This window comes from Sinocyclocheilus rhinocerous, unplaced genomic scaffold, assembly GCF_001515625.1.
Source record: "Sinocyclocheilus rhinocerous isolate Xijiao unplaced genomic scaffold, SAMN03320098_v1.1 scaffold60, whole genome shotgun sequence".
Taxonomy (NCBI): domain Eukaryota; kingdom Metazoa; phylum Chordata; class Actinopteri; order Cypriniformes; family Cyprinidae; genus Sinocyclocheilus; species Sinocyclocheilus rhinocerous.
In genome coordinates, this window is record NW_015656173.1 from 237,101 (window position 1) to 253,242 (window position 16,142).

At 37.1% G+C, this 16,142-nt stretch overlaps 2 pseudogenes; both read left to right on the top strand.

Moving 5' to 3' along the window:
• The first annotated feature begins 700 nt into the window (after positions 1 to 700).
• Positions 701 to 2,499, top strand: LOC107719790 (E3 ubiquitin-protein ligase TRIM39-like; annotated as a pseudogene).
• Positions 2,500 to 2,734: 235 nt separating this feature from the next.
• LOC107719791 (E3 ubiquitin-protein ligase TRIM39-like) lies at positions 2,735 to 6,640 on the top strand (annotated as a pseudogene).
• Positions 6,641 to 16,142: the final 9,502 nt, after the last annotated feature.

Below are 16,142 nucleotides of genomic sequence, written 5' to 3' on the forward strand. Positions count from 1 at the left end.
TAAAATTACATTTATTTGAATGCATTTGTGAGAGCGCAATTACATGTAAATTAGTCCTGCCTGTCTGTGCAACGTCTCTCTACTAATAGTGAAGCTGTGGATTTTGATTACTTCAAAACACAAAGAAATTTTCGATATAACTTTTCTGTTTCTAAGCATTTTTATTGACAAATCACAGGGCAGCGTTGACAATATTTTTTGTTTCTGTGTGTGAGTGATCCGTTATGTGTCTGTACATGTGTGCGTGCAGTACAATCCTTGTAGGCAGAACTAGTTTAGAACGGCTATAGTTATGGCATTCATTGTGCTAGTGATTGAGCAGTAGTGGAGCACTCTGAGAGCGAGCGAAAAAACCAGAATTCTCCGACTTTCAAAAGATCCCCGCTTCAGTTAAAATCACGCTGCTCCGCTCTCAATGTACTTCGATCCCATACGCTGCTTTGGGGTGGCAACTGGGGTGGCAAAGCTCATTTTAAGGGTGGCAGTTGCCACCCCGTGCCACCCCGTGCCACCCTTGTGGACACGCCACTGCCCTGTGGAGAATATCAAGGAAACATGAGAAACTTCTGGAGCTGTTCTGTAGAGATGATCAGACCAGACGTATGTGTGTGTGTTTTGCACTGATGGAGACCACAAAGATATTCAATATTTGATGAATAATTAGTTTTGATAGATTATTAAAAATAAACTGATAAAAAAAATGAAACTGCAATTTTCAGAAAAGCACAGAGCCAAAAAAAAAAAAGCAGCCAGTGTTGAGCTCTTCAGCGATCTGATCCGCTCCATTGAGAGATGTCAGGCTGAGCTGCTGGAGATGATGGAGGAGAAGCAGAGAGCAGCAGAGACACAGGAGGAAACACTTATTCAAGAGCTGCAGCAGGAACTCTCTGAGCTCAAGATGAGAAACACTGAGCTGGAGCATCTCTTACACACTGAGGATCACCTGCACCTCCTACAGGTCAGTGTCTCTCTATCTCACATCACAGGACAACACTCACACTCCTCATGCTGAGGGACTTCTCCTCTCTCCTGCTGTAGATTGATCCATCCCTGTGCAGTCCTCCACACACCAGGAACTGGCCTGAGATCAGTATGAACACTGATGTGAGTGTGGAGACTCTGAGGAGAGCTCTGACTCAACTGCAGGAAACTCTAGACGAGAAACTCAGTCAAACCGGTAGGTCAATATAAAATACAGCAAACAGATTATATTTTGTAAATGTATTAAGAAAATTAGCTATTTGAAAATGGAAATTACTTGGTTGTTGGAATAAGAAAATTAAAAAATCAAACAATAGTCTAATACTATGAATGATGCAATACAGTATCAAAGTAACAAATGATAAATAGTTAATCAAACATCATTGCAATAGTTCAGTCCAACAGTAATAGTAAATGTCTAACCGAAATTCTCCAAAATAAAAAAATAAATAACAAATATTACTGAATATTCTGATATTACAATCATAAGGTATAAGTATCATAACTTTTTTAGGTTTATATATAATTTAGTGGTTTTGGCTGCATGAATCTTTCTCCTTATGAATTACTTTAGCACTCTACAGTTAGTCCCAAGTAGGTCAGCAGATCCTCATTAATGATCAAGATGATTATTTCACTCATTTCATTCATGAGCAACATGTATCAGTCAATTTGTTCACTTAAAAGATTTGTTCAGGAACACAGAATCGCTCACAAACACACTCCAGAGCACTCATGGATTTAGCAGTTTAGGCTAGAAACAAGATGAGCATAGCTCTTGCACACAAAAATGTAAATAACTCATAATTTTGTTTGTCTCTACAGTTACGAAGATGATGCAGCAGCATGCAGGTAATGTGTGATCTATACATAGCAAAAAAAAAAAAAAAAAGCATTTATTCTACCAAACGCTTTAAAAAAATTAAAATCTTTGTATTGTGAAGATGTGACTCATATTCTCTGATCTCTCTCTCTCTCAGTGGATGTGTCTCTGGGTCCTGATACAGCTCATCCAAAACTGATCCTGTCTAATGATGGGAAACAAGTGAGACATGGAGACGTTCATCGTGACCTCCCAGATTAGCCAGAGAGGTTTGATCACAGCTTCTGTGTCCTGGGAAAAGAGGGATACTCTTCAGGGAGATTTTATTTTGAGGTGCAAGTGAACAGAAAGACTGGCTGGATTCTAGGAGTGATCAGAGAATCTATTAACAGGAAGGGACAGATGAGTCCTCAGGGTGGATACTGTGTTGTGGCTCTGTGGAATGAGAATGAATATTGGACCTGTACTGATTCCTATGTCCTTTTGTTTCAGAGTGAAGCCGCAGAAGGTGGGGGTGCTTGTGGATTATGAGGAGGGTCTGGTCTCCTTCTATGATGTGGAGTCCAGATCTCATATCTACTCTTTCGATGGTCAGTCCTTTACTGTGAAACTCTATGCTTTATTCAGCCCATTACCTAATGACAGAGGTAAAAATTCAGATCATCTCACCTGTTAATTACAATGAATCTGAATAGACCATATATGCATTTGTAAAAACAATGTTTTTAAAATAATGATCATATTTTCATATTGTGTTCCCTGATGTCCGCTACTATTTTACTGGATATAAGAATTATTGTACTCTTTCAGCATTTGGCAGACACTTTTATCCAAAACGATTTACATTGCATTCATTTCATGCATTTTAACGGCTTTTATTACATGATTTTGAGAAACTTGAGGGCATCAAAATGGGATACAAATTTCATGATGTGTAATGAAAAATGTGTTGTGACAGAGTATGGAAATAAAACAATTCATTAACTTCATTATATTCCATTATCAATCAAAATATAAAAATGAAGCGAATAGAAGTAATTTTATTGTGGATTAGTTACAGAGTTTTTAATTTTCAGTTACTTTATCTTGAAGTTTATTCTTTGTCCACAAGATGGAGACAACATGCTAAATATGGAAGCTTCAACAGCTACAAAAGCTGTGCTGCAAAAACATGGGACTCCAAATAATTCATAATTATGAGTTATATTGAAAACAAAAAGCAGATTCACGGGGAACTTTTATAATGAGTATTTTATTTCTAATGCCTTGCTGACATGCTTTATATAATGGCATTAGAGCTTGTATACACGTACACACCATAAAACACACCTAATACAAGGTCCAAGTCTGATGTATTCCAGAAGATATAGGAGGAACTGTGACACGACTGAAGATCAGTGAGAGCTTCAGTAAAAGTGCAACTAATGAACAACACTTTTAATGTCTTTAAAAAACAAACAAAAAAAAAACGAAGAAAACAACAACAACAACAACAACCAGCTCCTTATTGAAGCATTCTAGTGAATATGTTAACAGCTGATATTCATTCACAGGTAAGTTATGGCTATTTTATATTCTTAATTCATATGGTTGTAGCAGTGTTTATGTCTAACTACAATGAGATGGGCAAAACCAACTTAAAGCATGAGTTAAATACTCAATTTTATCAAAAGTATGCTATTTGGTTGTAGGGATGTTGATGGTCTACTAGTTTATTAACCATTTGTTTGACTAATGCTGCTTAATTTACACATTTACGTTTTGTTTCAATTATTTTTTTCAGAAACGCTACCCCAATTACTGTCATGTTAAAAATAATAAACAATACACTTCTTTAAAAAGATATCAGGAGCAGGTGAAGTTTCATTTGACATTTAATGCTGCGAAATGAAATATGTGTTGTGATATTTTGCTGAAAAGGCTTAAAGAGAAGAAGAGCAAAGTCAGAATCTTTACCAACATCACCAAAACTAATACAGACGAGGAGACAGAGTTTGGGAACACCTATATGTAAGTCAATATCCAAAAAATGAATAATGCAAATAGCAGCAATAATTATTTTCAAGAGAAAGTGTTCCTTTTGCTTTCACAGTATTGATTGAATATTAATATGTGCAGACATGATCTGCAAGTGATTTATACTCATCATTTGTATTATTTTCAGCTGTTATCTCCACTGGTCCTCTGGCTGAGGAGCTTCAGTGTTCAGTGTGTCTGGATGTGTTCACTGATCCAGTCAGCACTCCATGTGGACACAACTTCTGTAAGAGCTGCCTGAACCAGTGCTGGAGCAACAGTCAGGAGTGCAAATGTCCAATCTGTAATGAGACGTTCAGTAAAAGACCTGACCTCAAGATCAACACAGCGTTGCGCAACTCTTTGAGGAAAAGTTCAGTCTGAGAAAATGTGAAGTTCTCTGTGATATTTGCCATGACGTAAAGCTGAAAGCCCTGAAGTCCTGTCTGGTGTGTCAGACCTCTTACTGTGAAACTCACCTGGAGCCTCATCTGAGAGTCCTGAACTTAAAGAAACACAAACTGATGGACCCTGTGGAGAATATAAAGGACTATATATGCTAGAAACACGAGAGACCTCTGGAGCTGTTCTGTAGAGATGATCAGATGTATGTGTATGTGTTTTGCACTGATGGAGACCACAAGACTCACAACACTGTTCATCTAGAGGAGGACAGTAAAAACAAGAAGGCACGAGTTACTAAAAATACAATAAACTTACTTCAATAATCTGGTTTTAAATATTCCAACATGTTAAAAAAGTGATAAAATATGTCTTAATAAAATATAAAATACTTTCATGTCTGTCTATAGGCTCAGCTGATGAAGACACAGAAAGACATACAGCAGATGATGCAGGACAGAGTTAGGAAGATTCAAGACATCAAACACTCAGCAGAACTCAGAAAAGTGAGCAGTTGTTCAATATTTGATGAATAATGCTTTTATATTTGATAAAGCTGGTTTAATTACAAATAAAACTCTATTTTTCAGAAAAGCACAGAGCGAAAGAAAGCAGCCAGTGTTGAGCTCTTCAGCGATCTGATCCGCTCCATTGAGAGATGTCAGGCTGAGCTGCTGGAGATGATGGAGGAGAAGCAGAAAACAGCAGAGAAACAGGATGAAGAGCTCATTCAAGAGCTGCAGCAGGAAATCACTGAGCTCAAGATGAGAAACACTGAGCTGGAGCATCTCTTACACACTGAGGATCACCTGCACCTCCTACAGGTCAGTGTCTCTCTATCTCACATCACAGGACAACACTCACACTCCTCATGCTGAGGGACTTCTCCTCTCTCCTGCTGTAGATTGATCCATCCCTGCGCAGTCCTCCACACACCAGGAACTGGCCTGAGATCAGTATGAACACTGATGTGAATGTGGAGACTCTGAGGAGAGCTCTGACTCAACTGCAGGAAACTCTAGACGAGAAACTCAGTCAAACTGGTAAGTCAGTATCTAATACAGCACACATTTTCTGTTGACGGCAACTGTGTTTTGTAAGGAAATAAATTATTTAAAAAGTCACAGAAAATGAATAATCAATCTATAATCTAACACTGTAAATGACAATATAATTCAATGTTAAAATAATAAAATCAATTAGATGATCATGCAACAGTCCAACACTAAAAATCTAACCTGAAATTAGCCAAAATAAAAAATGTCTTGACTTTGAATATTTCCTTCTTGTCATTATATAGCACAAAGATTATATAGAAGAAAAATTAAAACATATTAAAGATAAACCAGACAACTTGTGTGTTGTCTTGCACTAATAATCTTGAGAATCTTCCACAGAAGAACACTCATGTGTGTGTGTGTGTGTGTGTGAGAGAGAGAGAGAGAGAAATGCATAGAAATACACTCTATGCCCTGACATTGTGGTTAAACATGCATATTTAATTAGCAGTGTTAAGTGTCAGTAATATAGAGGCAGCAGTAAAGAAGATCAGCAGCGACACAGCCTATATCAGTTAGAAAAACACAGCTCTTGTAGTACATGAATGTAAAGATCTCTTCATCATCTGTTATTATTTGTCTTCATATACGCACTTTCATGAGATCGGGTTTTGTTTAGGAGGATGCAGCAGTATGCAGGTACAATGTGTCATCTGTTCTCTCACACAATAAAACATTCACAAACAATAATAGTTTCAAATCATATGCTTACCTATACTGAACACTAATAAATATTTAACACATGAAGATCTTTGTATTGTGAAGATGTGATTCAAATGCTCTGATCTCTCTCTCTCAGTGGATGTGACTCTGGATCCTGATACAGCTCATCCAAATCTCATCCTGTCTGATGATGGGAAACAAGTGAGACATGGAGACATTAAACAGAAGCTCCCAAACAACCCGGAGAGGTTTGATCACTATCCTGGTGTCCTGGGAAAAGAGGGATTCTCCTCAGGGAGATTTTATTTTGAGGTGCAGGTGAAGGAAAAGATTGAGTGGGATTTAGGGGTGGCCAGAGAATCTATTAACAGGAAGGGACGGGAAGGGACTGATCAAAACACCACCTCATTATGGATTCTGGACTGTCAGACTAAGGAATGGGAATGAATATTGGACTTGTGTTGATCCCCTTGTCTATCTCTCTCTCTGAAAGTGAAGCCGCAGAAGGTGGGGGTGTTTGTGGATTATGAGGAGGGTCTGGTCTCCCTCTATGATGTGGAGTCCAGATCTCATATCTGCTCTTTCACTGGTCAGTTTTTCACTGAGAAACTCTGTCCTTTATTTAATTCCTGAACTGAATAATGATGGTAAAAACTCAGCCCCACTAATCAGCTCACCTGATATTTACATTGAATGAATTTACAAATTTTCATCATTAAAAAAAGAACATGGATTTAGGAGTGAAATGTCATATTTTTTCTTCCTCATTTCAGTTTGGCAATGAAAACAGCATTTTTTTTTTTTATCGTTGATTCACAATAATTTGTCTTTAGTGGTATTGTTCCTTACGGGGTTCAGGTTCCGTTGCGAGCTGAAGAGGAAACAAACGTGTTGTGTTTATATCCACATCTAGGTGAGTGGAAGGTGTATCAGCTGAAAATCAACTAATAGAGCTATGCCTATGTGGCTTGCCTGAACTAATAATTGCTCTTGATTTAATTTTGATCCCTGAAATTTTGTTGTAAAAGATAATGAATCCCAAAAGTAAATATGAGGTCTGAAAATGAGAAATGTTTGTTTTGTTTTTTTTCTGTTGAAGTGAAACTACATTTTACTTTGTAAATGTTGCTTATTTTTGCCCCAGCTGGAAGATAACTACAGCATTTGGCTGCAAAATCAGTCAAGAGTAGCAATTTATTTTGATGAACAATTCATATATAAAAACAAATAAATATATAATTTGCAAACATTTAATTGTATTATAGTAGATATTTTACCAGAGACAGATTAGATTTGTATGGGTCTTAAAACATAACATGGTCTTGCTGCTGCTTTCTTATCACTATTTTTAAGTGTTTTTGTTTGTAATAATGACCATTATCTTTTCATTTGTTTTGCAAATCAGCCATTATTACAAAGTGCAAATGTTGCAGAACACTTTTTATATATTTTTTTAACCAAATGTGAAATATTTTAAACATGTTTAGTTTTGATGATCTGTTTGATAATATGATTAAATTCTGCCAAAACACTCTTTGGAAATCATAAAAGAATAAAATGAGGTGTAAATGCTTCGTGTTAAGTAAATTTATGTGTTTAAGATTTTTATTGAATCACAAAATTTAACAGCTTAACTTACAATTTAACAGTTAGCTATAGTAACATGTACTTCACTAGTTCGTCTGCATTAAGATTCAACTTCATACAAGGCTAAATCAATTAATAAAAAGCAAAATGTATCATTCAATAGCAGTTCTGCAATATCTATGTAGGCTATAACAAGCACTTCACTGCTACATAATCTTTTGTCCTTAATACAGCACCTATAGTGCAGGTTAAGCGTACCATCTTCTTGACTCATCTCAGTCTTTGTCACTGTGTCCTGGCTATTGACAAACAGAGATGTGGCTGTCCTGCTCCAGGGTCCTTTCCACACACACACACACACACACACACACACACAGATGTCTGGTCAGCTACCCATATTATAAACAATAATTTAAAAAAATGAATATTTTGTATTTAGTCTTCCATTGTAAGACATACAATAATTAATATTTGGTCAATTATGTTTTTTTTTATTATAAATATAATGCTAGTAGATTATAAATTAAATCATAAATGACTAATTAAAGTTTCAAAGTTAAATTAACACAGATTATTTATTTGAGAAACACATTGTCTTTAATAGAAGATGAATATTTTATTGAGGCAAAAAGCCTCAAAATGTCAGGGTCTGGGATAGAGAGAGGACTCAGATGCAGAGTAGTGAGGAAGGAGTGTCTTTATTCTCGCCACAAAACACAAAATAACATAAACAATAGTTAACTGCTGCTCAAGTGAGCGGAGATTCCAGAGCTGGCCGGCAGACACTGCGGACCACTCGAGCTGCCGGATCTCCGTATTACGAGTCCTTGAGCACAGGAGAACAGAGGGTCAGACACTTATGCTTGCACACACACAAGTCACACAAAGACACGAGCAAGGACAAAACAATCTACTCACGACGAACGACAGACAGGCAGAGACATATAAGGGAGTGGGGGAATGAGCGACAGGTGGGGAGAGTCAGCTCGTGATCCGCGAACCCCCGCTGCGAGATCAGCGCTGATTGCCCAGACCACGAGCTACCGAACATGACAGGACAAAACAAACCGCAGGGGAAGCCGAGAAGGCACCCTGCACCGTGACACAAAAAGCCTTTACTCTAATATGAGAGTATAATAGGAATTATGGGATAACAAAACAAGACTAGTTGAAGTTTACTAATGTAGTCCTAAATCTAAAGGTCTAATCATTTAAATCAGTAAAAATGGTTATTGATTATTTAATGATTACTGTCATTACAAGTCATCTTACAGTGTTACTAAAGTGACATTTTGACTTCTAGAAGTGTGTGTTGGTATTTATAATAAGTTAAAGTTTCACATGAAAATATTTTACTACAGTATAAATTTAAACAGTAATCATTTGATAATGTGCCTTCAAAAATACCCAGAGACAGATTTGGTGAACAAGAGATATCAGAGGTTTGACTGAACATAAGTAAGGCAGCCAAGCTTGTCTTGTCTTAATTTTCAATCAAAGATGAGACAGAAGTGTAAGAGTAATCTCTTTAATCAGAGGCTGTGTGTGTGTGGATGAACATGAGGTCAAAGCCTCGACATGAATGGTGTCCAGGTGGACATCCAGTCATCTCTGACTTGAGAAAATGACACTGAGCATGTGACATGTGCTTCATTAATTTGAATTGAATTCCATGGCAACTCACTGCTGGGTGAATTGGGAAATGCCGTTTATGTTTTTGCACTTTTGTATTTGTTCATCGCTGTAAAACTCTTTATGCTATTCTTAAGCACACACCAAAAGCTCACGTGACAGTGACACCTCCACCTGCCCATTACCACTGATTCGAGCTCTTTACAGCCAAATGAAACCACACAATAATGGGCTGCACAGTAGGGTGACCATACATCCTCTTTTTCCTGAACATGTAGGTTTTCTAAATTGTCTAAAATGTCCAGATTTTGGATTTTTTCCCCCCTATTGTTTTCTAAACTTGCCAAAGGTAATGACTGAAAATTAGTTTGACCAAGAGCATGAAGACATTGTATATAAGCAACCAATTGTGGTGTACGAGAAGGTGGGTCTACAGAGAACAGTTCAAAGCAATGCAAATATGTGCATGAGGACTAATAGTAAAACAAAGCCAATTGTTTTAGCCAATTCAGAAATGAAAAAAAAGAGGATGTATTGTCATCCTATGCATCAGGAACAAATTCTGATAAATATAAAAGATAATTTTCTGTAATCTTCCCTCCCAGTGCCATGTTGTGTGCTTTTTATACAAAATGTTTTTATCTATCTATCTATCTATCTATCTATCAGATCGGCTGGTGGATAGATGTGCTACACCATATGACCAGCTACACAACAACAATGGTGTGGATTTATAATCACTGGTGTGTCAGTTAGTGTGCTACTGTTGACATATTACAGACATCCTGACATACCCTGTGCACCAGTATATTTGGCACAGCTATACGCAACCCATGCCAGCTAGGTTGAGTCAGGGGAACATGAAAATAAAATGAATTTAATACAAGGGATCCATTAATCCAGCATGATCTCATTAGCCTTCATAGTTATTTGTATGTATTTTTGTACAATATAGACATTTTGACAGCAAAACGGAAAATAATGTATGAACAGCTTTAGGAAGATGTAAAACATAATTTGGAATCCTTCATATTTATTTATATTATAAATATGTTTTAAAGCATTTATTAAAATAGTTATTTTATTTATATTTCATAAATATGTTACATTTATATTTAATATTTTATAAATATATTTTTTATTAGATAATCAGTAGATAAATGTACAGTGACAATCTTTTTTTATATAGAAACAGATAGCATGAAGATATTTTTAACCATGTAAACATTTGTCTCTAAAGTAGCTTGTATTACATTTTGTTTCAGTGTCTATGCATATAAAATGTATGTAATACCTATTATTACTATATCCCTCAAACCATCACGCGGGTCAAGGTCATGGATTCAGCTCCCAAGAAATATATAAATATTGGGAGTTGCTTTGAGCAAAAGCATCTGCCAAATGCATAAATGTGACCCGTGCTGGCAAAAAATGAGTCGGAATGCGCACAAGCTAATTTTGAGCTACAAGCAAAAAAAACAAAATGTTGATTTTAGTCGAATTTGAGGTTTTCACAAAAATGAGTTCATTAAGCCCTCGTCTAGCGATCCCAGTGCTCCAAATAGTAATTAAACATCTAAAATTATCTTTATTTGTACGTTTTCTGAGAGGAGTACCTTTTCTCCGCTCGCTTCTCACACTGACTGTCATCCGAAGCGCGCGATCCCGATAAATATACACAGAATTACATTATTCTGTAATAATGTACAGAATAACAGATAGCGCTTCTATCTGTTATGTCTTAAAGGGTTAGTTCACCCAAAAGTGAAAATTCTGTCATTAAATTACTCACCCTCGTGTCGTTTCAAACCCATAAGGCCTTCGTTCATCTTCGGAACACAAATTAAGATATTTTTGATGGAATCTGAGAGCTGTCTGACCCTCCCATAGACAGCAACGCAACTGAAATGTTCCCAAGTCCAGAAACGTACGATTTCTGAAATGCACATGTATTTTACACAAACTTTTTATTTGAAATTTTTTTTATTCTTTTAAGAACGGTTCACTGAAAGGTTCTTTGGGCAACCAAAAATTGTTCTTATGGCATCAACCGCATTTTGGAACCTTGATTTTTAAGAGTGTACAAAGTGACTTAAAAGTATAGGTAGATAGTTGAATAGAAGTAGTGGAAAAATTGGGGGAAAAATCTCTGAACCTCTGGTCCTAGTGTGTGACAGCTGGTCTTTGGCTCTGCCTCCTTCTTGCCCCGTGACCTCGCTGGATAACAGGGCCATATTGCAGCAGTGGGGTGCTGGGGCCATCCCAGGAGCGCAGTGTGGACGTTTTTGTGCACAAAAGAAAAAAAAACGACTTTATTGAACAATTTGTCTCCTCGGCATTACCCTGGTGCCATTTTGGAGAATATCCGCTGGACGTAAACAACGTATGCTGTTGGGTGTCAGCTGCGTCACGCCGGATCTGTTTCCTATACATTGTTGTGATTTGACCTGAATGGAAACAGCATATCCGTTGATCATGTTGGCTAATCATCAACCTAAAGTATACATATAGGTTGGAAGTCATGTACATTTATCAAAAGATAGACATAATATAAAAGATTTCTGAAATGCACATGTATTTTACACAAACTTTTTATCTTCACACTAGGAAAAAAAGTATTCTTTTAAGAACGGTTCACTGAAAGGTGCTTTGGGCAACCAAAAATTGTTCTTATGGCATCAACCGCATTTTGGAACCTTTATTTTTAAGAGTGTACAAAGTGACTTAAAAGTATAGGTAGATAGTTGAATAGAAGTAGTGGAAAAATTGGGGGAAAAATCTCTGAACCTCTGGTCCTAGTGTGTGACAGCTGGTCTTTGGCTCTGCCTCCTTCTTGCCCCGTGACCTCGCTGGATAACAGGGCCATATTGCAGCAGTGGGGTGCTGGGGCCATCCCAGGAGCGCAGTGTGGACGGATGCAGCGTCACCAATGAGAGCCCACATCCAGACTAAGGCTCTGATGGTGGAGCTGCCTGACACAGATGTGCTCCGGGTTGGGATGGCTTGTCACAGACGGTTAAAGTGACGGGCACTCACACTTCATTATGTCCGTCTCATAGGTCAGTGAGCGACAAGCCAGGTCACTGTGCACCGCTGAGCCGAGCCACCCCAGGGCATCACACATACACCCCACCTAACTGTAAGACCATCACCCCGCCTGCATTAAAACAACATATTGTTATGCTCCTCCTAATATCATTGTCACAAACTGTTTCAAATCACAAAGGCCAAAAGACGTCTAAAACACAGTGACACACACAAGTTCAGTCAAGACACTCAAGACTAATGTAACCCTTTTCAATCTTGTTCACATTAGTGATCTAAAACCCAAACCGCCTTAATCCATATCTAATTATAGAAATGACTGCCTTAGCAAACATCACAAATTTGTATTTCTTTTTTTAAATCAAGGGTTTGTTTCTTCTTTTACATATAAATATTATTATTTTACCCTTGTCCCAAAATCAGACTTTAAATCGTAAATGTCCATTATAACAATTTGAATTATTAAAACTTGGATGATGTTAACACATTTTGATATTTATAGTGTGAAAATTATTGTCATTTCCACCACAACAATGAATAAATTTGTATCAAATGTTAGTGTACTTTGTTACCACAGAGAAAAAACGTGTCAGAACTTGAGATAAAAAAGCTTGGTATAAAGGTCATGTATAATGTAAACATCACATTTGAACTTTTTTGTATTTATTTCACTGTTTACTGTAGATCTTCAAAGTCGTAATAATTCATGTTTTTATAATAAATTATTATTAAGATTCAAAGTTTGGAACAATATATAATAATAACAATATACTGTATATTGATATTATTGTAAATTATACCAAACTCATAGAGACAAATGAATTTTTCTACTTTTCAAATAAATAAAAAACATTTGAAAAGTCAAATGCATAAAGTAAAAAACATAATTCACAATAACTTGTGAATACAATATTTTTTATTTTGTATAATTTTCATTCAAGCTGTCATTTTGTAAAATTATGCTAACAAAGTGATATATAAATATTCTCTATTCCTTTTTTATTCTATCTACTTATTTACTTTTTATTTATTATAAAACAAATGATAATAATTTGACCCTCTAACACCAGCTTTCTCTATTCTATTTCTATTCTATCTACTATTAATTATTTTTATTTATTACAAAGTAAAAAAATACATGTACCATGTTAGACTAACTGGGACTTGTCACAGCACTTACATATTATTGCTCTTTTGTTGGTTGTCCTCATTTATTAAGTCACTTTGGATAAAACTGTCCGCTAAATGAAATGTAAATGTACATTAATTAATTTGTTTGTTTATTTATTTATTGATACAACAGTTCTTTCTGGTCCTCGAATCTGATTGGCTGAGAGCCTTTTCCAGCGGTGCAATATTCTAGTGATAGCAGAGCTCCAACCGTTTCAGCGTTTCTATCACTCCGCATGCAGTATTTCTCACAGCGAGTGTACGTTTTTTTTAGGCAAGAATGTACTTGTTTAGACTTCAAATATGCGCTTTGTTAATAAAGATAACATTTATTTGAAAATTTGCTTCAACATCATCGGAGATAACCAGGGCATCAGCGGCCAGTCAGCGCTCATGAACCCGCCGAGAGCAGCCTCACCTGGGCCAGCCAGATCTTCTGGAATTTGCCGCTGGCTCTAATGTCTGTAGTGGTTAAACATGAGATATAATTCATTTTGGGCAAATCTAACGGGCAGTCTTTGGTCTCATTAATCTATTATTTGTTATAGTGGGGGGGGGTCTCTCTCTCGTCGGGACCTTGGAATCGTCCTAACCTTCCTCCCGTTACGGTGCCCCTGGCTCAGCTGTTAAACTGTCAAACTGAGATGGCGGAAGGAAGTAGTTCTGCACCAAAGATGGTTTTTAAAGACACTCCCCAGATAGCAAATTGGTTTTGGGCTGGATCTGGCTGAGTTTCGGCTGTGAGTTTGGCCCACATACCACATGGAATTACGGCCCAAGGTTGGGCCAAAAGCTGTTTGCCGAAAGTCAACCAGACCAATGCCAGAAACAGACCAAAACTCAGCCACAGCCTCACAATGTCCCCATAAATCAGCCATAACTGGCCCACAACAGTGCCGGAATCCACAGATGTCAGCCAGACAAGAGCCAAACTGCAGCCACCTTTACCCCAGAACTCAGCCGCAGCTTATCCAGAAGCTCCAGAACTCAGCCATAACTGGACCAATATTATGCCAGAATCCACAAAACTGAACCATAAATTACCCTTATATAATTATTTATATATTGTGCACGGTATAATAAAAGGACGAAACTATGTAAATGCAAAGTATAGTGTTTTATTGATGCAGAAGGAAAATAAATAAATAAATAAATAGTCACAATAAAAGAATAACAAAAACACAACAGCAATAAATTCAAATGTTACAAACGACAAAGCAATAGTCCATTTTAAAAAAAAAGTGTAAATGTGTCATGCAGAAATACAATGTAAACCGGACTTGGCCCAGATTCTGTTGTTATCTGGGTCCGTTGTTGTCTCTTTTTTTATATACACACTTGTACTATCGAACTGTTGTGTAAACGCAATATCACACTCGTAGCTGTGCGATATGGTTGATATACAGCCATATCGCACTGCTACGAGTGTGATATTGTTATACACACGTATGTCTTGTCATGTCTTCTTCAGTCTCACCTCTTAATATCTAAATCAATGTCAGGCCATGGTGAGGCTCATTAGAGGACTCTCGTTAATGTTCTTGCTGTTGTTTTGCACTTCAACTCCATCCTTTGTCTCCGAGCTCAAGTATTGTTTGCTCTCATGTAAATGGATTGCTTTTTCACTTTCACGCCACATTACAAGCAGAGCATGTAAATCAGGACAAGTTCCTCTGATTAAACTCTCTTCAGCTGTGCAGAATACATTTCTGATCTGAGAACAGGGTGTGTTAGTCACGGTGTGCATTCACACAATGCACATTGTTAAGCGATTATTCTGGCTCACAGTAGCACATCTGGAGCAAGAGGTAGGAATCTGGGACTTCATGTCACATTGTAACTTGAACCTTGTGATTTAACACGAGCTTCTAATGAGTCGTAGAGTGAGTGTTATTGTGAAATTGCATTAAACGCCAGGACATGCAAAAGGATAATTGAGTAATACAGCGGCAAACAATGGTTGTTTTTTTTGTCGTTTTTTTAATAAACAAGAAATGGAGCACTATAAACAACATTGAAGAACTATGGTAAACTGTGAACTAGATTTTTACATTTTCTGAAAATGTGTGTGCAAAACTCACTGCAATGATGCCATGGCATTGCTATATGCACTGTAAATACTTCTATATGTCTGTTACCTTATCTTCCTCTCCATTCTGTCATCTTCATCCCCAATCTTTCTGTCCTTGTCACTGTTTTGTTTCAGTAATGGCAGTCACAGTGCTCAGGGGCTCTGGAGGTATTTCAGAAAATTCTGAGAAATCAATCCAACATGAAACTGAAGGAAAACATCTAATGTCATTGAGCAATAACTCGATCTCTCCTGTCAACGACGAACTTCAGAGCGAGAGCCTAGGGTGCGTTTGGCCTCTTGGTCTCATCGTGAGACTCACACACACATGCACAGCTGCTCTTTTCTTCAGCATTTCCAGGACAACTCAATGTGTGAAGGGGAGGGAGTCTTATTTGGATTTTCCATTTGACATTTAATTACTTATTAAAGGGGTCATATGATGCGATTTCAAGTTTTCCTTTCTCTTTGGAGTGTTACAAGCTCTTGGTGCATAAAGAAGATCTGTAAAGTTGCAAAGACTAAAGTCTCAAATCCAAAGAGATATTCTTTATAAAAGTTAAGAGTCAACCACGCCTGCCTAAAACGGCTCGTTCTAACACGCCCCCACACTGTAAACCCGAACAGTACTACTAACTTATAAAGATTAAGAACACTGCAATTAAAGTCTGTTAAATCGTTGATGCAACTTATA